The following is a 23240-nucleotide window of genomic DNA, read 5'->3' as shown; positions in this document are numbered from 1 at the left end:
ATTGCTTCTTAACAAGCCTATCAGCTTAGGTGGCTACTTTGAAGGATTTATGGACTTGGAACCCAAGATCCCTCTGTTCCTCCACACTTCCAAAGATCCTGCCTTTAACCCTGTATTCTGCATTCAAATTCAATCTTCAACATGAATGACTTCACACTTTCCCAAGATTGAACTCCATCTGCTACTTCTCAGCCCAACTCTGCATCCTGTCAATGTTCCGTTGCAACCTACAACAGCCCTCCACATTATCAACCACTCCACCAACCTTCGTGTCATTGGGAAATTTACTAACCCCTCTTTCAATCACACATCCAAGGCATTCATAAACTCACAAAGAGCAGAGGTCCTGTAACCTCTCCCTGCAGAAAACCACTCGTTATGGAGCTCCAGGATGAATGTTTTCCATCTATCATCACCCTCTGTCTTCTGTGGGCCAGTAATCGTGTATCCAGACAGACAGGTTTCCCTATATCCCAGGCCTCCGAAATTCCTGAATGAGCCATCAAGATGTTTTGTCACATTCTCAAAAGATTCAATAAGACTTGTAAGGCATGACCTGCCCCTTACAAAACCAGGCTGACTATCTCTAATCAAACCATGGTTTCCCAAGGAATAATAAATCCTGTCTCCCAGAGTCCTCTCCAATAATCTGCACACCACAGACATAAGACTGGCAGGTGGTCAATTCCCAGGATTATCCCTATTCCCTTTCCTGAACAAGGGAATAATATTTTCCTGCCTCCAATCATCTGGTCCGACTCCAGTGGACAGTGAGGCTGCAAAGGTCATCACCAGGTGCTCAGCAATCCACTCCCGCGGTTGCTGTAGTAACTTTGGATGCATCCAGTCAGGTTCAGCGATTTATGTATCCTTATCTTGTACAAATTTGTCAGCACATCCTCCTTCTTAACATCCACCTGTTCACGTACATCAGCCTGTTTCACGCTGTCCTCACAAACGACAAGATCCTTCTCAGTAGTGAATACTGAGGCATAGTATTCATTAAGGACCTCCCCTACCTCCTGTTACTCCAGGCACAAATTCCTTTCACTATCCCAGATTGGCCTTATCCTCACTCTGGCCTTGCTCTTGTTCCTCGCATAAGTGGAGAATGCCTCATGGTTTTCCTTAATCCTTCCCAACAAAGCTTTTTCATGCCCCCTTCTAGTTGCCCTAAATCCATCTCTCGGTTCCTTCCTGGTACTTTCACAGAATCCCTACAGTGTGGATACGGGCCATTTGGCCCAACACCTCCATATCAACCCTCCAAACAGTATCCAACCCAGCCCCATTCCCCCACCCTATTACTCTCCATTTGCCCTGACTCATGCGCCAAACCTACCCATCCCTGAACACTATGGGTAATTTAGTATGGCGAAGCCACCAAACTGGCACAGCTTTGGGCTGTGCGGGGGAAACCGGAGCACCCGGAGGAAACCCACAGAGAGAATGCGCAAACACCCCACAGACATTCGCCTGAGGCTGTAATCAAAATGGAGTCCGTGGTGCTATGAGGTCGCAGTGCTAACCAATGAGACACCGTGCCACCCAATGTAACTCTCTGGAGCCCTGTCTGATCCTTCCTTCCTCAACCTTAAGTAAGCTTCCTTCTTCCTTTTGATTAGATGCTAATGTCCATGTGGACAACGTTGACTGCTCTTCCTTCATCTATCTTTGGCCACCTCCTTGAAGAGTCAATCCGGTTTGTGAAACATTGTTTCCCACTCACAGAGACATGCTGACCATCTCGAATCAGCACTTGCCTTTGTAAATGTAGGGAGCTCCTTTCTCTCAGAATCTCCTCCAACAACTTCCCCATCACTGGGCTCACGGGGCTGTAATTTCCCGGCTTTTCCCTGTAGTCCTTCAGTGATGGAACAGCGTTAACCAACCACCAGTCTTCCAACATCTCACTGTGTCTGTTGATAATATAAATATCACTGTAAGGGATACTGCAATCTCTTCCCTCGCTTCCCACAATATTCTAGGATCGACCTAATGAGCTACTGAGGACTGATCTACCTTTATTTGTTGTAAGGTTCCAGCACTTTATCTTCTCTGTTGAGGATTCTTTCCAAGACATCACTATTTATTTCCCCAAGTTCCCGAGCTTCCATGTCTTTCTCCACAGTAAATACTGACAAGACTATTTTGTCTAATATCTCACCCATCTCCTCTGGTTCCACACATAGGTGACCTTATTGATCTTTAAGGGGCGGTATTCTCTACCAAGTTACTCTTTAGCCCTTATTGAAACTTGCATAAAGGCTTCTGATAATTCAAATACACCATATCCCCCATACCACTACACCCCTCCTACACCCTAACACTTCTGCCATTTATATTCACACCAACAAATTCAATCCAACAGGCTCGTTGCTGTATCAGTCGGCATGGAGACCACTGTCACACACAGTTACTGTACTGCCCTTGCCATAAGTACATTCATTGTCCCGACTGTAACCATATTGATATTCCCATCACTGTTTGGTGCCTATAAAAGAATACCTGTTAATGTTTGCTGCTGCTTGCTTATCTGTTCACTGTCATTCCATCTGCCTTATGGCGAATACAGGGAGTCATTCCTCAGTAGTGGGGGGTTGAACAGATGGGTAGAGGTTACAGAGATACGGAGGCTTAGAATTAAACAGAGTTACATCTGGTCAAGAATGTCAGTGGGACAAAGGGTTTTGGGGATTGAAGGAATTTACAGAGATAGAGGTAGCTGGATTAGATTCTGGAGTTGGGGATAGGGATGGAGATAGGAAGAGGCAGGCAGACTGAGAGGCACAGACAGGGAGCTGTTACATCTCGGAGAGTATTGTGTATACTAACAGATATGGAAGGTTGTCGTGACTGAAGACATTTACAGATATAAGAAGGCTTCTAGGCTCTGGAGGCTACATATATAGGAAGGCAATGGAGAATGCCAGGTTACTGGGTTGGAGACAGTTACACAGATGGGGAGGGTTGCACAAACTGAAAGAGGTTCCTGTGGTCGGGAGGGGTATGGTGTCGGGAATGAGGATGAAATTTAACAAGATAAAGATCAAAGAATCGGAGAAGGTTAAGGAGATTACAAATTTTTCACAGCTAAGGAAGGGCTGTAGGAGCTGGAGAAGATTACATAGATAGGGACGGATGGAGAGGTTAAAGACAAATACATTGACATGGAGGGTGGTATTGGTGGGAGGAGCTTACAGGGATAGACAGGGCTGTCAGGGTTTACAGGGATGAAGGAATTTAGTATCTACTGGAGAAGGTTAGGGATTAGGGTGTTAGGGACTGGAGAACCTGACAGAGACAGAGACAGAGACACAGAGAATGATGTGGACTAGAGGAGATTTAGAACAGAGGTAGGATTATCGGGATTGGAGAATATTACAGAGATCACGAACACAGCATGGGTCAGGATTGATGCCTGCGATCCCATGTGCTGTCGCATTGAGGACCAGTACAGCAGAGGTGAAAGCAGGACCCTCACAAGATGGTTGAAATGAAACCTAGAATGTTGCTGTTCCTTGCCTAGATCTGTATCTATATCCTGTCTTACAGGTCTAAAATAGACGTCTACTACCTCCACCCTGTGCTGTTTACTGTGAGCGATCTTACCGGCTGCAGGATTTACTGAAGGCTCCAGATCTCCCTCTCCATCTCTCTCTGGCTTACAAACCAGCTTCAATGAGGTGATGGATGAGACAGGAGTTAGGAACATCCTGATTACCTGTATGAGACAGAAATAGACAGAATGGGAAATTAGACTGATGCAATGAGGATAACACACGCAGAATGGCGCTGAGTCCAGCAGAGATCTCGAAAATCCCAGTCTCCATCCCTTGCCTGTGCTGCTGCATCTCTCTGGAATGGACAATTCTGTTGACTCAGGACCTCAGATCATCTGTAAGAGGGAGAAATGCTGACAGAGGCAGTAAATAGACCCACACAGCGAGGGATACCAGATGGAGAGATACTGAGTGATAGCACATTATTAGATACTGTATTAATAGGGAATTGTTTGAATTTGTAACAAAGGCACTGGGATAATTGCGAGGGGATTCAACCTTCCTATTTCATCATCTCTTTGGCAGTGCCTCAGAGATGAGGCTGACTCTCTCCCACTCTCAGTGGGGGTGGGGGAATCTGGAGTTGTCTGTCCAGACCGATGTGGCCTTCTATAGACTCTGTTACACTTGAGGCAGAAGGTGGACATGGAAAGGGGGTGGGTGGGGCGTTGATATGACAGCGCGCTCCTTGTGCTGTTTTGTCCTGGATTCCCGTTTTCCCCACAGAAAGTCTCGAGGTGCTCGACACCTTCCCAATGCTCTTTCCCCACTTCAGACGGTCTTGGCCGATTTGATTAAGAGATGAAAAAAAACCGATCAATTCTGAAGTAACCAACATTTAGAAATGTGGAGGAGTGCAGTAGGAAGAGGAAATATTGTCAGTGTTTAATCAGAGTAGCGGAACAGGGAGAATTGAAGGTGCTGGAGGTGTTGAGAGTGTTACAGACAGGGGCAAAGGCCTGAACAACATTACAACGCCAGTACGGATTGCTGCAGCTAGAGCTGTTTGCAAAGGGAGGGATGGACATATGTATTTTTCATTGATTCATTCACGGCCTGAGGATGTCACCGGATGGACCAGCATACATTACCCTCCTGCTAATTGCCCAGAGGCAGCTCAGAATCAGCCATATTGCTGTGGGACTGGAGTCACATGTGAGCCAGACCAGGTAAGAATGTCAGATATCCCTCCCTAAAGGACATACGTGAACAAGTTGATTTTTACCAGATAATCAACAATGCTAAAAGAGAGGCCTCACTAATGTCCTGTACAGATACACCATGACATCCTAACTCCTACTCTCAATGCTCTGCCCAATGAAGGGTAACCATCTCAAACGCCTGCTTCACCAGCCTGTCTACCCGTGACGCTACTTTCAAAAAACTGTGTACCTGCGTCCCTGGGTCACTGAAATAATTGACAACAGTACCCAGGGCCTGAACATTAATTGTACAATTCCAGCCTGGTCTGCTTTACCACAATACAACACCTTGCATTTCTCCACCTGTTATTCCTAACCTTACTGGTCCAGCAGTAGTGTTGATTCCATTGTACTCTTCCATAACCCTCTTCACTGTCCACATTATCAACAAATTTCAGTCTCACTCACAAACTTGTTAATCATGGCTCCTGTATTATCATTCAAACTGTTTATATAAATGATGCACAACAGTGACCCAGCACCGAACCCCATGGCACACCGTTGGTCACAGGCCTGCAGTTTGAGCAGTAACCCTCTATGAACATGCTCTGTCTCCTACCATCAATCCTGTTTTGTATCTAGTTAGTGAGCGCTCCCTGGTTATGTCTGATCTAAACTTACGATCCAGTCTGTCATGCAGAACCTTGTCAAAGGCCTTGATAAAGTTCATGTGGACATCGTGTACTACTCTGCTTTGACCTCTCACTTGTCGACCTCCACACTCAGATTTGAGGCATGATTTCCCGTGCACAAAGCCATGCTGACGATCATTAATCTGTCCTTACCTTTCCAAATGCACGATGATCGTTTCCCTCAGAATCTCCTCCAACAACTTACCACCCCTGCATCAGTCTCACTGGTCCGTAGTAGCTGTCGATGATACAAATATCTCTGGAAGGGGCCCTGTAATTTTCTCCCTCGCTTCTCACGAGGCGCTGGGATACATCTGATCATGTCCCAAGGTTTTATCTAACTTTTGCATTTTAAGATATCCAGCACCTCCTGTTCTCCAATGTCCACTCTTTTCATGACATCCCTATGTATTTTCCCAAGTTCCCGAGCATCCATGTCTTTCACCACAGTAAATCCTAACACAAAATACTTGTTCAGTATCTCCCCCATCAGCAGTGATTCCACACAGCCAGCCTCACTGACCATTCAGGGGCCCTATTCTCTCACGAGCTAATTTTTAGCCCTTGTTGAAACTTGTCAAAATGCTTCTGAAATTTCAAATATCCGTCTACCACAACTAGTCTCCCCCACCTTTATCGATTCTGCCATTTAAGGTCACACCAAAATATAGAATCCAACAGATTTAAAAATATTCCTCTTTTATAAAATCATACATCACACATTGTTTCTAAGTATCTAGTTATCATTTATTGTTATATTCTTTATAGCACATTCCAGCACGTTCCTGACTCACTGTCAGGCTAACACCGTTTGGTTTCAGACTGACTGCACAAAGGTTTTGGGAATCCTTGTGAATCAATCTGAAACCGGTAGCTTACAGGATCAGCAGGTCATAGAGAAAGCAAATCAGATGCTGCCATTTATTACAAAGGGAGTGGAGTCTAAAAATAGGGAGGTCTTGCTAAAACGATGCAAGGTACAAGTCAGACCACACCTAGATTATAATGAACAGTATGAGTGCCCTAAGGAAAGACATTCTTCAATTAGAGGCAGGCCAGGGAAGGTTCGCTCGGCTGATCCTGGAGATGGCGGGATTTTCCAATGAGAAGAGGTGGAGTAGATTGCCCTTGAACCTATTGGGGTTTTGAAGAATGGGAGGGAATTTGAATGAAACATCCAGGATTCAGAGGGGCTTTGACAGGTTAGATGTCGTTAAGTTAGAAAATCGAACAGTACAGCAGAGTAATAGGCCCTTCGGCCCACCATGGCTGTGCTGACCATGATGCTATTCTCAACTAATCCCATCTGCCTGCACATGGGCGATATCCCTCTATTCTCTGTATGTTCATGTTTCTGTCTAAATGCCCTCCAAATGTTTGCTCTTGTTGCCACCTCTCCCACCTCCTGAGCAGCTTCGACCCTCTCGGTAAAGACAACTGGCCTCATTCATCTCACTTAAAACTTCTCACTCTCACCTTAAACTGATGGGCACTAGTATTTGATATTTCGACATTGGAAGGAGGATTCCAACTATCCACACTATTCACGCCTCTTCTAATGCTGCATACCTGTACCAGGTCACCCCTGATACTCACGCAAAACGATCCAACTGCGTCCAACCTCCTTACAGTAAACACATTCTCATCGAGGCATCATTCTGCCAACCCTCTGTTGCAACCTCCCCAAAACCTCCACATCCTTCCTGTGGTGTGTCGATGAGAACGACACGCAACCTTCCAAACATGGCCGAATGAAGTTTCATTCAGTCACAACATGACATGCAAACGTCTGTAGTCAATACTGTGCCCGATAAAGGTAAGCATACCATACTCCCCCTCTACCACCACATCCTGTTGTGTTGTTATGTTCAGGGAGCTATGGATTTGCTTCCAATGGCTCTGTTTATCAATGTTTCCAACTAGTCAATTAGTAAACTTCTCTCTTCCATTTGACTTCATAAATGCATCACTTCACACCTGTCCTGATAAAATTCAATTTGCCACATCTCTACCCAGCGTTCCAGCTGATCTACATACTGCTGCAACCTTTAACACTCTTCCTCACTATCCACAATTCCCCTAACTATCCCTAATTATTACATGCCTTTCCAAATATCGTCTGCAAAATTACCACTCAAACTGCTGACCTTTTCATCTGAATCACAGATATAAATTACACCCAGACATCGCAGCACTGACCCTTGTGAAACAGCATTGGCCACAGACGTCCAATCAGAAATTGACCACTCCACATGCTTCTGTCCACTATCATCAAGAAAATATTGCATCCAACTTAACAACGAGCATGGATTGTGATTTGATCTTCCAGATCACCCTTGCTATAAGGAAGCTGTCCATTCAAAATGACTCTATATTTTAATTCCCAGATTAAATTGGTTGTCTCACTAATGCACTGACTCCAGCCTTTCTTCACAATAAAGCGGGACCTTGTTTGTTTTTTTGCTGATCCTAGTTAAATCCCTACAACCCCTCAATAATCACATTGCTGTTATGATCATTCTGCAGCCACACCTCCACAATAACAGTTCGGTCATATCGGTTCTCTTCAGTTAATGCTGTCATTCCATCTGCCTCGTTGCAAATGCATGGCGTGTGTCACCGAGAGACGGCCTTTGAGGGATAGTTAGAGGTCACAGAGTGGGAGAGATGTTTGGGGGCGTGACAATGTTGCAGGGTTAAACATAGTTACAGTTACTACAGAAAGTTCGCAGGAGAAAACATTTTATTGTTTGGAGGAAGTTAGAGAGATAAAGCGTCTTCTATTAGATTCCAGAAATAGGGATGTGTGTCGGGGTGTGGATCGTTACATGGACTATGTTGATCAGGGCGTAGAAACATTCACAGGATTCCAGGATGACGTACATTTAACAACAGTTGTGCTATCTGGAGAATATCACAGTGATAGGGAGGATCGTATGGACTGGAGAATATTACAGGGAAAGGGTGGGTGGTATGGACTGGGGAATGTTGCAAGCACATGGAAGATGATATAAGCTGGAGAATGCTGCAGCAATAGAGAGGAGTATATGGACGGGAGGATGTTGCACGGACAGGGATGAAGTTGTAGACTGGATACAGTTAGAAGGAGAGATGAATTTATGCACTGGAAGGTATGTCAGAGAGAGTGAGTGGTGTGCATGTTGCAAGATACGACAGGGATAGGGAAGCTTGCAGAGACTGGAGGAGAGAGTGATAGAGAGTCTTGTGAGAGACCAGATTCACTTATAAGCATAGGATGTGCTACAGTGAGCAGAGCCTTTTACAGATATAAATGAGGATACAATGGCCACAAAGCAGTCACACCAATACATTGGTATATAGGAACTGAAGGAATTGAAGAGATTACACAGGCTAGGAGTGTTGTATGCAGTGGAGGAGATTAAACTGATAGGAAAGCTTTTAGAGACTCAACAATGTTAGGAAATAATGGGGGTAGCAATGGTGAGAGCAGGTTTCAACAATTCGGAGGATATAGACCTGAAGGAGCTTTGACAGATAGCGATGGTACAGTAAAGGGAATTGCAGTGGCTTCCCTTTCATAAGCAATCCATAAGCACTTAAAATAGCCTGTTTGACATGTGCATTATCTCTCGACCATTCATCAGACAGCGCTGCAAATACTTCACTGGCTCTGCCTACCAGCTTAGACTGAACTCGCATTATCCAGAAGACCTCGGGCCACTCTACCTGTCTGTGCAATTTTTCAAATGAAATACGGAGTTCCTTGACAGTAGAGTCACAGCTAGTTAGGAGAGCGAAGAAGGCGCTTGGTATGCATTCCGTTATTGGTCAGAGTATTGAGTCTAGGAGTTCGGAGGTCATGTTGCGGCTGTACAAGACAGTGGTGAGGCCACTTTTGGAATGCTGCATGCAACTCTGTTCTACTTCCGATCGGAAGGATGTTATGAAACTTGAAAGGGTCCAGAAAAGATTTACAACAACGATGCCAGGGATGAACTATCGGGAGAGTTTGAACAGGTGATGGTTGTTTTTCCTGGAGAGTCGGAGGCTGAGGGTGACCTTATATAGGTTTATAAAATCAAGAGGGGCATGGACAGGGTAAAAAGACAAAGTCTTTCTCCTGGGGTGTGCGAGTCCAGAATTATAGGGCGAGGTTTAGGGTGAGAGTAGAAATATATAAAAGATAAAAAGGGCAAATCTTTCACGCAGAGGATAGTACATATATGGAATGAGCTGGCAGAGGAAGTGGTGGAGGCGAGAACAACTGCAACAGTTAAAAAGCATCTGGATGGGTATATGAATAGGAAGGGTTTAGAGGGAGATGGGCCAGGTGCTGGAGGTGGGACTACATTGGGTTGGGATATCTGATCTGCAGGATGGGACCATAAATGGGTTGTGGAACCTGGAGGATGTTATGAGTTGAACCACAGGTAATGTTTGATTGCATCTTTCAGCCAATCTTACGGGATGGTAAAATTGCAACATTTAAGAAGCATTTGGATGGATATATGAATAGAAATGGTTTGGAGGGAGATAGGCCAGGTACTGGCAGGTGGGACTAGATTGGGTTGGAATATCCTGTCAGCATGGCTGGGTTGGAATGAAGGGTCTGTTTATATGCTGTACATCTCTATGACTGTAAGATCGGCTGAATGGTCCAATCAAAAATTACCTGTGGTTCAAATCATAATATCCTCCAGGTTCCACAAGCCATTCCCTGTCCCATCGTGCAGGTTCAATGAATCCCGGAACCTCTAACCTTCTGAAAGTCCCACATTCCTTCCGACATTTGTCCCATCCTCCAGGTTCTGCAGCCCTTCAAAACTCGTAACATGGCCCAGAATCTCCAACTCCTCCTTCCTCTGCAATGTTCCCCAGAAGGGCACTGGAGGATTGTGGGGGTTACAGAGATATGGAGGGACATCAGGACGGGAGGATTTTGCAGACATTAGGAATATATGAACTTGAGGAGGTTTCACAGTTTATGAGCGTTGTAGGGACTGGAGGAACTTACAAAGATAGGGATAGTTTTAGATTGGAGGATTCTGCAGAAAATCTTAACATGGTTAAACGCAGGATTCTTAGCAGCGTGCAGAAACAAAGGTATCCTGTGTCCCTCAGGTTCCCACCCAAGTTGACAGGCTGTTAAGAAGGCGGATGGTGTGTTGGCTTTCATTAGCAGGGGGATTGAATTTAAGAGATGTGAGGTTTTGCTGCAGGTCTACAGAACCCCAGTTAGACCACACTTCGAATATTGTGAACAGTTCTGTTCGCTTCATTATAGGGAGGACATGGAAGCTTTAAAGACAGTGCAGAGGAGATTTAGCAGGATACTGCCTGGACTGGAGGGCATGCCCATAGAAGGTAGGTTGTGGAAGCTAGGGCTTTTCTGATCACAGCGAAGAAGGAAGAATGGTGACTTGATAGAGGTGTACAAGGGAATGAGAGGCATAGATAGAGTGGATAACCAGAGACTACTTCCCGTGGCGAAATGGCTATCACAAGGGGACATAAGTTTAAGGTAATTGGTGGAAGGTTTAGCTTAGATATCAGAGGGATGTGGGCCAGGTGCTGGCAGGTATGACTAGATTGGGTTGGGATATCCTGTCGGTATGGACGGGACTGGTACGTGAAATGGACTGCCAGCTGTGGTAGTAGATTCAGAAACATTACAGACATCTAAGCAACTCTTGGATAGGCACATCAATGATAGTAAAATGTAAGGTATGTAGGTTCGTTTCATCTTCAGAGTAGGACAAAAGGTCAGCACAATATTGAGGGAGGAAGGGCTTGTACTGGAATGTGCTATTCCATGTTCTCAATAGCAAAGGTTATGATGGCAGCAAGAGGTTTCGGGAAGCGGGAGAGCATGCGATCTGAATGAAGTGACACAAATAGGTGACGTTGCTAAAGTTGTATGAGGTAACAGAGACAGCAATGGTCTGATCTGGAGCAGATGACCAGACTGGGAGAATTGTGGGGACTGGAGGTGCTTTCACAGGGAGGGAGGAGCATAGAGCCACAGGAGGTTACAGAAATGTGGAGATCTGTCGGGCCGACAGGAGTTCATGGAGATGGGGAGGTTGGGAGGAATGGAGCAGTTTACAGGGATAAGGATGTTGGTAGGATGGGGTATTTTACACAGACAGGAATGTTTCAGGTGAATGGAGCTGAGTACAGAGATAAAGTGGGTTGTACAGATTGGAAAAACAAATAGACGTATGGAGGGTAGTCGTGACTGAAGATGTTTATATTTACAGGAAGACTTAGGTTCCGCAGGTTATTTAGATAAAGAGGGTGTGGAATCAGATAGATTCTCCAAGTGATAAAGACAGCAATTTTGGTTGGAGACAGTTTGACAGATTAGGGAGCATTAGTAACCTCCTCCAGTTTGGTCAGAGTGGGAAGGGTTGTAGGGGAGGGTGATGTTTACACATGGAAGAGCTGGAGAAGATTGTGGAAATGAGCAGATGGATGGAGACACTGGAGGATCTTACATTGACAGGGTGGGTGCTGGCAATGAAAAGGTATCACATAGATAGAGGGTCTTGGGGGAACTGTATTGAAAGAGTCACAGGCATTAGAATGACTTCTGCAGATTGGGAGTATTACAGGGACTGAGAGGATTGTCGGGTCTCCACAGATTGATCGTGTCTTTAAGAATATGTAGATACGGAAATCTTAAAACCAATGCATGCAGTCTTCATTTCAAGACCAGAGCCTTATTATCCCTCATCAGCCAAGGGTCCCTAACCCTTCCAGCTTTTCCCTTTACCCCAATGGGGCATACGGGTCCTGGATTCTTGAGATCACACTTTGAAAAGCCTCCCATTTGCCAGTTGTTCCTTTTCCTTCAAACAGACTCACCCAATCGATTAGAATCATAATGTGGAGGTGCTGGTGTCAGACTGGGGACGTACAAAGTTAAAAATCACCCGACACTCGGTTCCAGTCCAACCGGTTTATTTGAAAGCACTAGCTTTCAGAGCACTGCTTCTTCATCAGGTGGTTGTGGAGCACAATCCTAAGGTACAGAATTTACAGCAACAGGATGGCAGTGTCATGGAATATAATATCAAACAAATTTAGTTTAAGCCTTTCATCTGTTACAGTGATCACCAACACTTCCTACTCTACTCAGGCGGGTGCAACACTGGACCTCCCCTCAGAAAGCGAGTTGGATTATAACTGGGCATTGTGCAATTTTAAATTCACGGCATTGACGCTGGTCAGATCCTGCAGAATGGCCCCAAACCTGGCCCTGTTCCAGTTTTCCTCTTCAATCTGTGGACCTGCTGATCTTTTTCCATAACTATGTTAAAACGAAGACAGTTGTGGGCACTGGACCCAAGGTGCTCTCTGAATGACACTTCAGTCACTTGCCCGACCTCGTTTTCTGAGGAGAGGTCCAGTGTTGCACCCGCCTGAGTAGAGTAGGACCCTCTGAATATTGATTTAGGAACCTTCCTTGGACACATTTGAAAAATTGACCTCCGTCCAGTTCTTTTCATACTCTAGGTGGCCCAGTCAATACAGGGATTATTAAAATCTCCAGCCTGCACTCCTCTATTATTCCTATAGTTATCTGCAATCTCTCTACACAGCTGCTCCTCTGGTATCTGTTGAGTCTACAACAGTCTACAATACACTCCCAACAAAGTGACCCCCCCCTTCTTCTTTCTAACTTCTAACCATGTGGAATTTTAAATGAATATATGTTTTAAAAATTGGAATTAACAATCCATAAATAAGTATCGATAAAAATCCAAACACTTGACCTTCAGAGAAAGACGACAGTTCACTCTCATGTGGTCTGCACAACATACCCACAGCAAAGTGTTTGCCTCTCAATTACCATGTGAAATGGGCGAGCCAGCTGCTTAGCTCAAGGGCAGCAAGGGATGGGCAATAAAGGCTAGTCAGCCACAGACACCCACATCCCATACCTGATTTTTAAAAAATAATCCATTCAGATTGGTCCCAGCACAGTTCCAGTGGAACAATGTCCTGGCCAATCACGTTGGTAGATTTATGGACAGGGCTTGAAACTGACAGAGAGGATGCAGGGACAGGCTTCAAGTGAAAGGAACTTTCCAAATCCAAATGGAAAACGTGAAGCATCAGAACAGCGTGGGAATGTGACCGAAGATAACAGAAAGGAACAGGATGGGACAAAGTTTAACTAAAACTGTAGATCAGCAAATCCATTTGTGACAGGACATTGTGGGAACGAGTAAATTATGTGTTTTTATTAATGAACAAAGTCTCTGCAACAAGGTAGATGGATTTGTGACACAGAGATAAAAGGGATTTAGAAACCAGAGAGATGTGGTTACAGGGAGAACAAAAGGTGGAACGTAAATATTCAATGGTTCACAACCTTGTGCAAATTCAGGCAAAATGGACGACGCTAACAATAATGGGTAAGAACGGCATTACAGCACTATCAACCTGGGTGGCAACTTTCAGGGATCTATGTACATGGACTCAAAGATCCCTCTGCACACCATACTACCAAGAATTTTTCCATTGACCTAGTATTCAGCCTTCCTGTTATTCTTCTCAAAGTGCATCACCTCACACTTATTTGCATTGAACTCTATTTGCCACCTCTCAGCCCAATTCTGCAGTTTATCCAAGTCCCCTTGCAACCTGTAACATTCTTCCACACTGTCCACCACGACACTGACTTTAGTGTCGTCTGCAAATTTCCTAATCCATTCACCTGTACCTGCAGTGGTCCCAAAACAGATCCTGGTGGCACATGACTAGTAACTGGACTCATCACGTTCGCCTCATACACGAAAGGTCCCAGTTTGAAACTGGGGAGAGACTGCTTTGTTCCTCAACTGCAGCCTTTTACATGGACAAGAACGGAGCTTTCTTGCTTGCTTTCCCATCTGCAAACCTGCCTTCGAATTTGCTTGAACAAATCTGCTCTCGTAGTGAGGCTTGTTTCCATGCCTCTGCATTTTCTCCAACAGCCTACCATGTGGAACCTTATCAAAGGCTTTACTTTTGTCCATGTGTACCACGTCAAATGCCCTACCCTCATCTACAAGCTTGGTGACCTTCTCAAAAAACTCAATGAGGTTTGTGAGACATGACCTGCCCTTGACAAAACCAAGTTGACTATCTGAAATCAAATTGATGTTTGCCAGATGATTTTAAATCTTATCTCTTATAATCCTTTCCTAAAACTTTCCTACAACAGAAGTAAGGTTCACTGGTCTATAATTACCTGGGTCATCTCTACCACCCTTATTGAACAAGGGCACAACATTTGCAATCTTCCAGTGCTCTGGTACCAAATCTGCAGAAAATGATAACTCAAATATCCAAGCCAAAGGCTATGCTACCTTCTCCCTAGCTTCCCAGAGAATCCTCGGATAAATCCCATCCAGCCCAGGATACTTGTCTATTTTCACGCCTTCCAGCATTGATAATACCTGTTCATAACTAACCTTGATAATTTGTAGTCTAATATCTCATACCTCATTCTCCACCTCTACAATATTCTCCTTTTCTGGAGTGAAAACTGATGAGAAATGTTCATTTAGCATCTCTCCGATCTCCACAGGGTCAACACTCATACTCCCATTCTGTCTGTGATTGGCCCTATTCCGACCCTAATCATCTTTTTATTCCTCACATACCTATAGAAAGCTGTAGGGTTCTCCTTTATTCTATGTGTTAAAACCTGGTCATGTCCTCTCTTTGCTCTTTTTAACTCTCTCTTTAAATTCTTCTTAGCTGATCTGTAATTCTCCATCGCCTCATCTGAACCATCTTGCCTCATCAACACCTAAGCCTCCTTTTTCTTCGTAACAAGAGATGCAGTTTCTGCAATAAACCAAGGTTCCCTTACATTATCACTTCCGCCTGCCTGATAGGGACATACCGATCAAGGATACACAATATCTGTTCCTTAAACCAGCTCTACATTTCCATTGTCTGAATCCCCTGCATTTTGCTACCCCATTCTGCGCATCTAATTCTTGCCTAATAGCATTATAATTGCCCTTGCCCCATCAATAACTCTTGAACTGTGGCATGTACTTGTTCCTTTCCATCGCTAAACTAAACTTAACTGAATTATGGTCACTCTTTCCAAAGTGCTCATCTACAACTAAATCAAACGCCTAGTCTGGTTCATTACCAAGGACCAGATCCAATGTGGCCTCCCCTCTTGTCGGCCCTTCAACATACTGTGTCAGGAAACCCTCCTGTACACATTGAATAAAAAAAACCGATTCATCCAACGTATTAGAGTTATAGCATTTCCAGTCAATTTTGGGGAAGTTAAAGCCCCCATAATGACCACCTTGTTACTTTCACTCCTATCCAGAATAATTTTGCTAATCCTCTCTTCCACCTCCCTGGAACTCTGAAGAGGCCGATTTAAAAAAAAACTCCAAGCAATGTGAACTCTCCTCTTCTGTTTCTAACCTCAGCCCACACTACCTCAGGAGACTAGTCCTCATAAAAAGTTCTCTCAGCCACCTTTGTACTCTCCTCGACTAACATGACATGCATGGACCCACTGCCGTGTTTCAAACTCCATGAGGCAGACAGACTCAGTCTGGAACCTCCTCTGTCCTTAAGACCTTATGCACTGCCTGTGCTCCTCCATTTCCCCTTTGCACGTTCCCTTTCCAATCCACCCCACCTGCATCACTCCACGAGTGGTGCTGTCAAGGGCAGAAGTCTGTGGAATACCCTCCCTAACCTTCTCTATCCTCCATTAGGATGTATTTTAAAATCATTCTCTTTAATCAATGTTTTGATCATCCATGAAGCACCTTAGGTGATCTGCCATTGTAAAAGATTCCATACAATGCAAGTAGTTGTTGTTATTGCTGTACATTAGGAGAAACAGGAATGATGCATTCAAAATTCTAACAAGAAAGTCACTGACAGGTGTAGTGTGCAGGCCACCAAATAATAACATCACATTGGGATGGGCAATAAACAAAGAAATAACTATTGCCAGTAAAAATGGTACGGCTATTATCAGGGGTGATTTTAATCGACTTGTAGTTTGGTCGAACCAGCTCAGTCAGGGTAGCCTTGAGTTTATTAAGTGTATCCATGATAGTTTTCTTGAACAGTATGAAATGGAACTGACAAGGGAGCAATCTATCCAACACCTGGCCCTGTGCAATGAGACAGGAATAATTAATGACCTTAGAGTTAGGGATCCTCTTGAAAGAAGTGATCCCTGTATGGTTGAATTTAGAATACATATGGACAGTGTGAAGATAAAATCTAATACCTGGGTCCTGTGCTTCAACACAGGGAACTACAATAAAAAAAGTGAGAACCTGGATAAAGTAGACTGGAAACAAAGATTTTATGGTGGGACAGTTGATGAGCAGTGGAAGATTTTCAAAGGCACTTTACAAAGTGCACAACAATGGCATATTCCAGTGAAAAGGAAGTTCTGTCAGAAAAGGCATACTCTGCGATGGGTATCTAAGGAAAACGATCAAATTGAAAGTGAAGGCATGGAAAGTGGCCAAAAATAGCCTGAAACTGGAACTGGGAAAACTTTAAAGGTCAAAAGAACGCCACAGAAGGGCTATAAAGAAACGTAAGATAGAACATGAGAAAAATAAACTCGCACAGACAATAAAGACAGATAGCAAAATTTTATATTGAATGAGAAAAGAGTGGCTAAAGTAAATGTTGATCCTTTGGAAAATGAGAAGGAACATTTAATTATGGGATATCACAATGGAGGAAACTAATATCTTGCCAATAATTAGCAAAGAGACAAAGATAGATGAGGATTTGGAAACCATCATTATTACGGAACAGCTAGTGTTGGACTATTGGAGTTAATTGAGCGAATGACAGAAAAGTCTTCTGACCCTGATGGAATGCATTCCAGGGTACTAAAGGAGATGCCAGGAAAAATAGCAAATGCACTGGCAGTAATTTTCCAAAATTCACTGGACTCTGTGGCAGTCCCAGCAGATTGGAAAGCAGCAAAAGTGACGCCACTTTTTTTTAAAAAGGAGGTGGACAAAAGGTGGGGAATTATACACAAGTTAGCTTATTCTGTGTAGTGGGAAACTTGCTTGGGCCAATTATCAAGGAAAAAATAGCAGGGAATCTCGATAGCAATTGCCCCATTGGACTGACAGAGCATGGGTTCATGTAGGGCAGGTCATGCTTCACAAATCTTTTGGAATTCTATGAAGACATTTTGAGCAAGGTGGACAACGGGGACCCAGTGGATGCAGTGTACCTGGATTTCCAAAAGGCCTTCAACAAGGTGCTGTGCAAGAGGCTGTGGCATAATATAAAGGTGCATGGCGTGAGGAGTAGAGTATTAGCATGGATAGAAGATTGGTTGACTAACAGGAAGCAAAGTGTGGGGATAAATCAGTACTATTCTGGCTGGCAATCAGTGACTAATAGTGTGCCTCAAGGATCAGTGTTGGGACTGCGATTATTTAGAATTGATACAGATGATTTGGAGTTGGCGACCACATGTAGGGTGTCAAAGTTTGTATATGACACTAAGATGAGTCACAGAACAAAGTGTGCGGAGGACTGGGAAACATTGCAGAGGAACAGAGACACATTGAGTGAGTGGGCAATGGTCTGGCATTTGGAATAGGATGTTCATAAATGTAAAGTCATACTGTTTGGTTGGAGTAACATTAAAAAAGAGATTATTACTTGAGCTTTAAAAAGTTGTATCATTTGCTATGTAGGGGCACCTGAGTATCCTTCCGCATGAAGGTTGGTCACCAGGTACAACAATCAATTCAGAAAGCAAATGGAATTTTGGCCTTCATTGCTGAAGGGACAGTGTTTAAAAGCAGAGGTTATGTTCCAGCTGTATTGTGTGCTGGTGAGGCCACACCTGGAGTACTGCATGCAGTTTCTGTCTCCTTACTTGCTCAAGGATGTACCGGCACGAGGGTGCAGAGGAGGTTAACTAGGTTGATTCCAGATTTGAGGGGGTTGGCTTAACAGAGACTGAGTAGATTGGGATTATATTCATTGGAATTCAGAAGAATGGAAACATATAAAATAATGAATGGAGTGGATAAAATAGAAGTAGAGAGAATGTTTCCATTGGCAGATGAAGCCAGGACAAGAGGGCATCACCTCAAGATTAGAGGCAGCAAATTTCGGACTGAATTGGGAAGGAACTTCTTGACCTCGATGGAACTCATTGCCCAGGGAAGTAGTTGATGCTAGTTCAGTAAATGTTTTTAAAGCTAAGATAACTTTTTTAAAAAAGAAATAATTAATTAATTCAGGGATATGGTGAGAACGTTGGTAATTGGTTCTGCGTCCATGAAATGATCAGCCATGATCTTAATGAATGACAGAGCAAGCTCAAAGGGCAGGACGGCCATCTCCTGTTCCTAGTTCTTTTGTTGTTATATTTTGCATTCCTCCCACACTCTTGACTTACAGGTGCTGGTGTTGGATTAGGATGGACAAAATTAAAATTCACAGAACACCAGGTTGTAGTCCAACAGGTTTATTTGGAAGCACTCGCTTTGCAGCTTCTTCATCAGGTGGTTGTGTGATTTTTAACTTTGTGTCTCACTCTTGTAACTGGTTAACAGCAACAAAAGCCACGAAGGAGTGCGCATGATCCAGGCAACAATGGGCCCCTGGTGGTTGATGTCAGCGGAACACCAATGGAAAGGCAGGGGCAGGGGCACAGCTGGAGGACCTGGCGGGGCATTTGGTCCTCCGACCAATCAGAGTAAATGAGGGTGGGAACTAGACTATACCACGTGATCATCCTCACGGTGGGCGCGGATGTGCTGGACGTGTGGATGGAGAGCTGTTGGTAAGGAAAGAAATAAACAGCAGAAAGTGGGAGGGAAATGGTGCTGGTGTGGGCTGAGAGGTTTTACAAACATTTGGTGCACATTGGAAAATTCAAAAGGAGCCGAAAGTGCAAACAAAAATTTTAACATTTCAAAGGCATTTGAATAGGAAGGATTCAGAGGGATGTCGGTCAAGTGCTGGCAAATGGGAATAGTTTAGGTTAGAATATCTGGTTTGCATCGATGGGTTGGACTGAAGAAACTGTTTTTGTGCTAGACATCTCTGACTGTGGGATCATAAAAGTGAACACTGCTCTGATTCACCTCTGGGCTCCTTGATGTCCACTTGTTTGCTATCTAGCTTCCTCAGTCACACATGAGTGTATTTTTGCTCTGTTTAGTATTTTACTACGACGTTCACAGACCTTTTTGTAAATGGATTGTCCACTGCTGCCCGACTCCTGACCGTATGCTGCTCCATTATCAGGTTATGTTTTCCACAATATCTTTGACAGTCGAGAATTCTTGTTTTCCAATAGTGAGTCGATTTTTCTTCCATTTCTGACAGTCAAATTCTGCACCATTTTCATTCCCTATAATTCATATTGCACTCCCTGAAACATCATGTGTATTTCTTCTTCCACAGATACCAGTGATCATTGCCAAAGTCCTGTTGCCTGTGGAGAGGGTGATGTTTGACTTCCTTGTACAGCTGCAGTTTGAATGGTGAAAGCGCTCCCACAACATGGTTGGGTAAGAGACATTACAGATTATTCACTCAGCAATAGTGAAAAGTAGAAGATATCTGTACAAATCAATATGTTTTTCATTTCACAAAAATATTGAGAAGTTTTGACATAAGGCCACAGCTGGAGAATATTATGTCCAGTGAGCAAAACCATTGCCAAATAAGCAATTTTTCAGGAATGCCTTAAAGGAAGAAAGCAGATCTTAGAGGGTGGGAATTCCTGACCGTGTTCCCTTGGAATCTATAAAAACAGTCACACAGCTGAACTCAAAAATAAACACATCATTGGGAGTCTAAACTAAAATGAGTTATTGAAATATGAAAGGGTGTGTGGTGCAGGAAGATAGGAATGATTACAGCCAGGAATTAATTCAAAGGTGTGAAACTAAATTGTTGTTGCTTATAAATGGGAGCCTTTTGATGGATCAGCAAGTTCTGGTACAAGTGAGCACTTGTGCGGTAGAGTTTTCAATATTCTGGAGATTATAGGGAGGGTGATTGTGGGATGCTGGCCAGGAGTGGGTTTAGATAATGAAATCTAGAGTTAACAAAATGAATGAATGAGTGTTTCAAAAAATGAGGTGAGACTGTGGTGAGGTCCTGTGATATCACTGAAGTCGGAATAGTGGCCTTGGAGTGGGACTGGGCTATCACCCTCACCTCACCTCTGGAATTCAGCTGTTTGTCAGTTTGTTAATCAAGTCTGTAACAAGATCAGGAACTGAGTGGCCCTGGCATAATCCAGACTGGGTGTCACAGAAGGTTATTGCTGAGCAGCTTCGTGACAGCACTGTTGACGACACTTTCCATCACTTCACAGTTGAGCGAGTGTCGACTGGTGGAGGGAAATTGACTGGGTTGGCTCTGTCCTGCGAGTTTGAGTTCAACATCCCTGGGAAATGTTCCACAATGTCAGTAGGTGCCAGTGCTGGACTTGTCTTGGTGGGCAGCAATTTCTGGAGCACAGCCATCTGTATTATTGCCACAATGTTGGTAGGGCCGACAGCCTTTACAATACTTCTCCATTTCTTGATCTGATTTGAAATAAGTTTTCAGTCAAGTTGATTCACGTCTGTGATGTCAGGGACCAATGCAGAAGGCTCATCCACTTGGCACTGCTAGCTGAAGATTGCTGCAAATGCTGTTGTCTGTTGCATGGATGTGTGAGACCCCTCCATCAGTAAGGGTGGGGATATCTGTGATGCTTCCTGCAGTGAGTTGTTTAATTGTCCATCACCATTCCTGACGAGGTGTGGCAGAACTGCAGAGCTCAGATCTGATCCATTGGTTGTTGGATCACATAGTTCTATTTGGTGTTGCTTGCGCTGTTTGGCATGCAGGTTGGGTAGCTTCACGGTTGGCACCACATTTTTAGGTATGCCTGGTATTGCTCCTGACATGCCTTGTGGAGCTCTCCACTGAACTAGGGTTGATCCCCTGACTTGATGTTAATGGTTGAATGGGGGATATACCAGGCCATGAGATTTCAGATTGGGCTGGAGTACAGTTCTGCTGCTGTTGTTGGCCCACAGTGAGACAGAAGTTGCAGGGTCAAGAGGGCTGATTGTGTAGTCGTATTTTCCACTGCATTGGTCGATGTAATGTGGTCCATCCAGTTTCATTCCTTTGTTGAGACTGTGCAGTGATTTGGTGGGCCACTGTCAGGAATGCAACTTTTAAAAAAAGGTTTGGTGATTGACACATGAAAGAAGTGAAACTATCATGGTATTCGAACAGATGAAAGACTCAACAGACAATCAAGGTATTTTTCAATGGATAATTTCAGTTACATCACACTATGTTTTTGCTATAAATTCTGTGCCTTAGAATTGTGCCCTCCACAATCGCCTGATGAAGGAGCGGTGCTCCGAAAGCTAGCGTGCTTCCAATTAAACCTGTTGGACTATAACCTGGTGTTGTGTGATTCTAAACTGAGAATATGACCGCACTACTAATAGGGCTGCATGTAAACAGGCTCAGTCCAGTTAATCAATACATTCGGAAGGATTTCCTCCAAGTTTGATGACATAATATTCGTCAAAACCGTCAGCTTCAACCTGCAATGTTGTTATTCACGAAGGTTCAGGCTGACACAAAGCTCCCCACCCCACTGCAATGTGGTCACCAGGCCCGGCCCAGGAATTGGAACTGGGACATTTGTGAACTGTGATCTCAAAGGAAGCGAGCAAACACAATTCTGACAGATTAGTCCTCAAAGGTGAGTAGCAAGTTTGAGACAAGGCCGGTGGTGTGCCTTCTTGTACTTAGCTTAATTGCATTTCTTATTTACAGTCGTGTTTTGCAAAGTATAAAGAACCGGTTTGTTTTCCGTGGTTGGAGAGTTTTATCCTCGTTGATCACAGTTGCTGCCTCTCGCTCCCCAAGTCAAATCATAGGATCGATAACAAAACAATAAACTGTAGGTGCTGGAGATCCGAACCCCAGAAACAAAATGCTGGAGAATCTCAGCAGTTCTGAGGGCATCGGTGAAGAGAAAAATAATGTTACATTTCAATTTCAGTGACTCTTTGTCTGAACGGACAAATGGTCATGAGACTTGGAGCTTACAATGTTTTATTCCCCTCAGAGATGCTGCTGGACCTGCGGTTCTCCAGCACTGTGCTTTCTATAGTGAACTTCATTTACAAAACAGATTGGAAAATACTAATCTCCAAAAGTGAAAGGTTCATTGCAAACATGAGCATAGTTTCCACACTTGAGTTACACAAGCACGTCTCAGTTTAAAAACAAGATTTATCTCACAATAATATTCCATCTCAAAATTCGCCCAGTTATACCAGTAATAAAGCTCATCCACCCAACTAGGCACTTCAGCACAACATCCTGCAGTGTTTCACACAGCCATCTTTACCAAAGAATGATCATGTCACAAAATTGAAGGCCAAGAGCATGTCTCTTAAAAGGGGCTGAAATCGAACTCAATTTTTGGAAGGGTTTTTTTTCCACCTGATTGAACATTTAAATCTCAGAGCATATCTTTGCTTTTTTAATCAAAGTGTGTGGGAAACATCCCACATCTTGCTAAAGGTTCAGTTCGGTCTGATACATAGAGCCAAAGGTCAAGCAAACATCACACTTTCCATTCACTTCTACAAAGGGCTGACATCATATTTCTTCAGGATTTAAAGTATTTTATAAATTGTTTGTAAAATCATTTGTCACATTAAAGAACTGGACAATAAATGTCATTGTATGCAATAAGAGTGAAGCCTGTGACAGCAGATTTAGCTTTGGGGGACAGTGTATGTGCTTTCTAAATTCTGGGAGTACTTTGGGAGACTGGTCCC

This window comes from Chiloscyllium punctatum, chromosome 28 (assembly GCF_047496795.1).
Source record: "Chiloscyllium punctatum isolate Juve2018m chromosome 28, sChiPun1.3, whole genome shotgun sequence".
In the NCBI taxonomy this organism is placed as follows: Eukaryota; Metazoa; Chordata; class Chondrichthyes; order Orectolobiformes; family Hemiscylliidae; genus Chiloscyllium; species Chiloscyllium punctatum.
Note: the sequence above shows the minus strand (reverse complement) of the source record.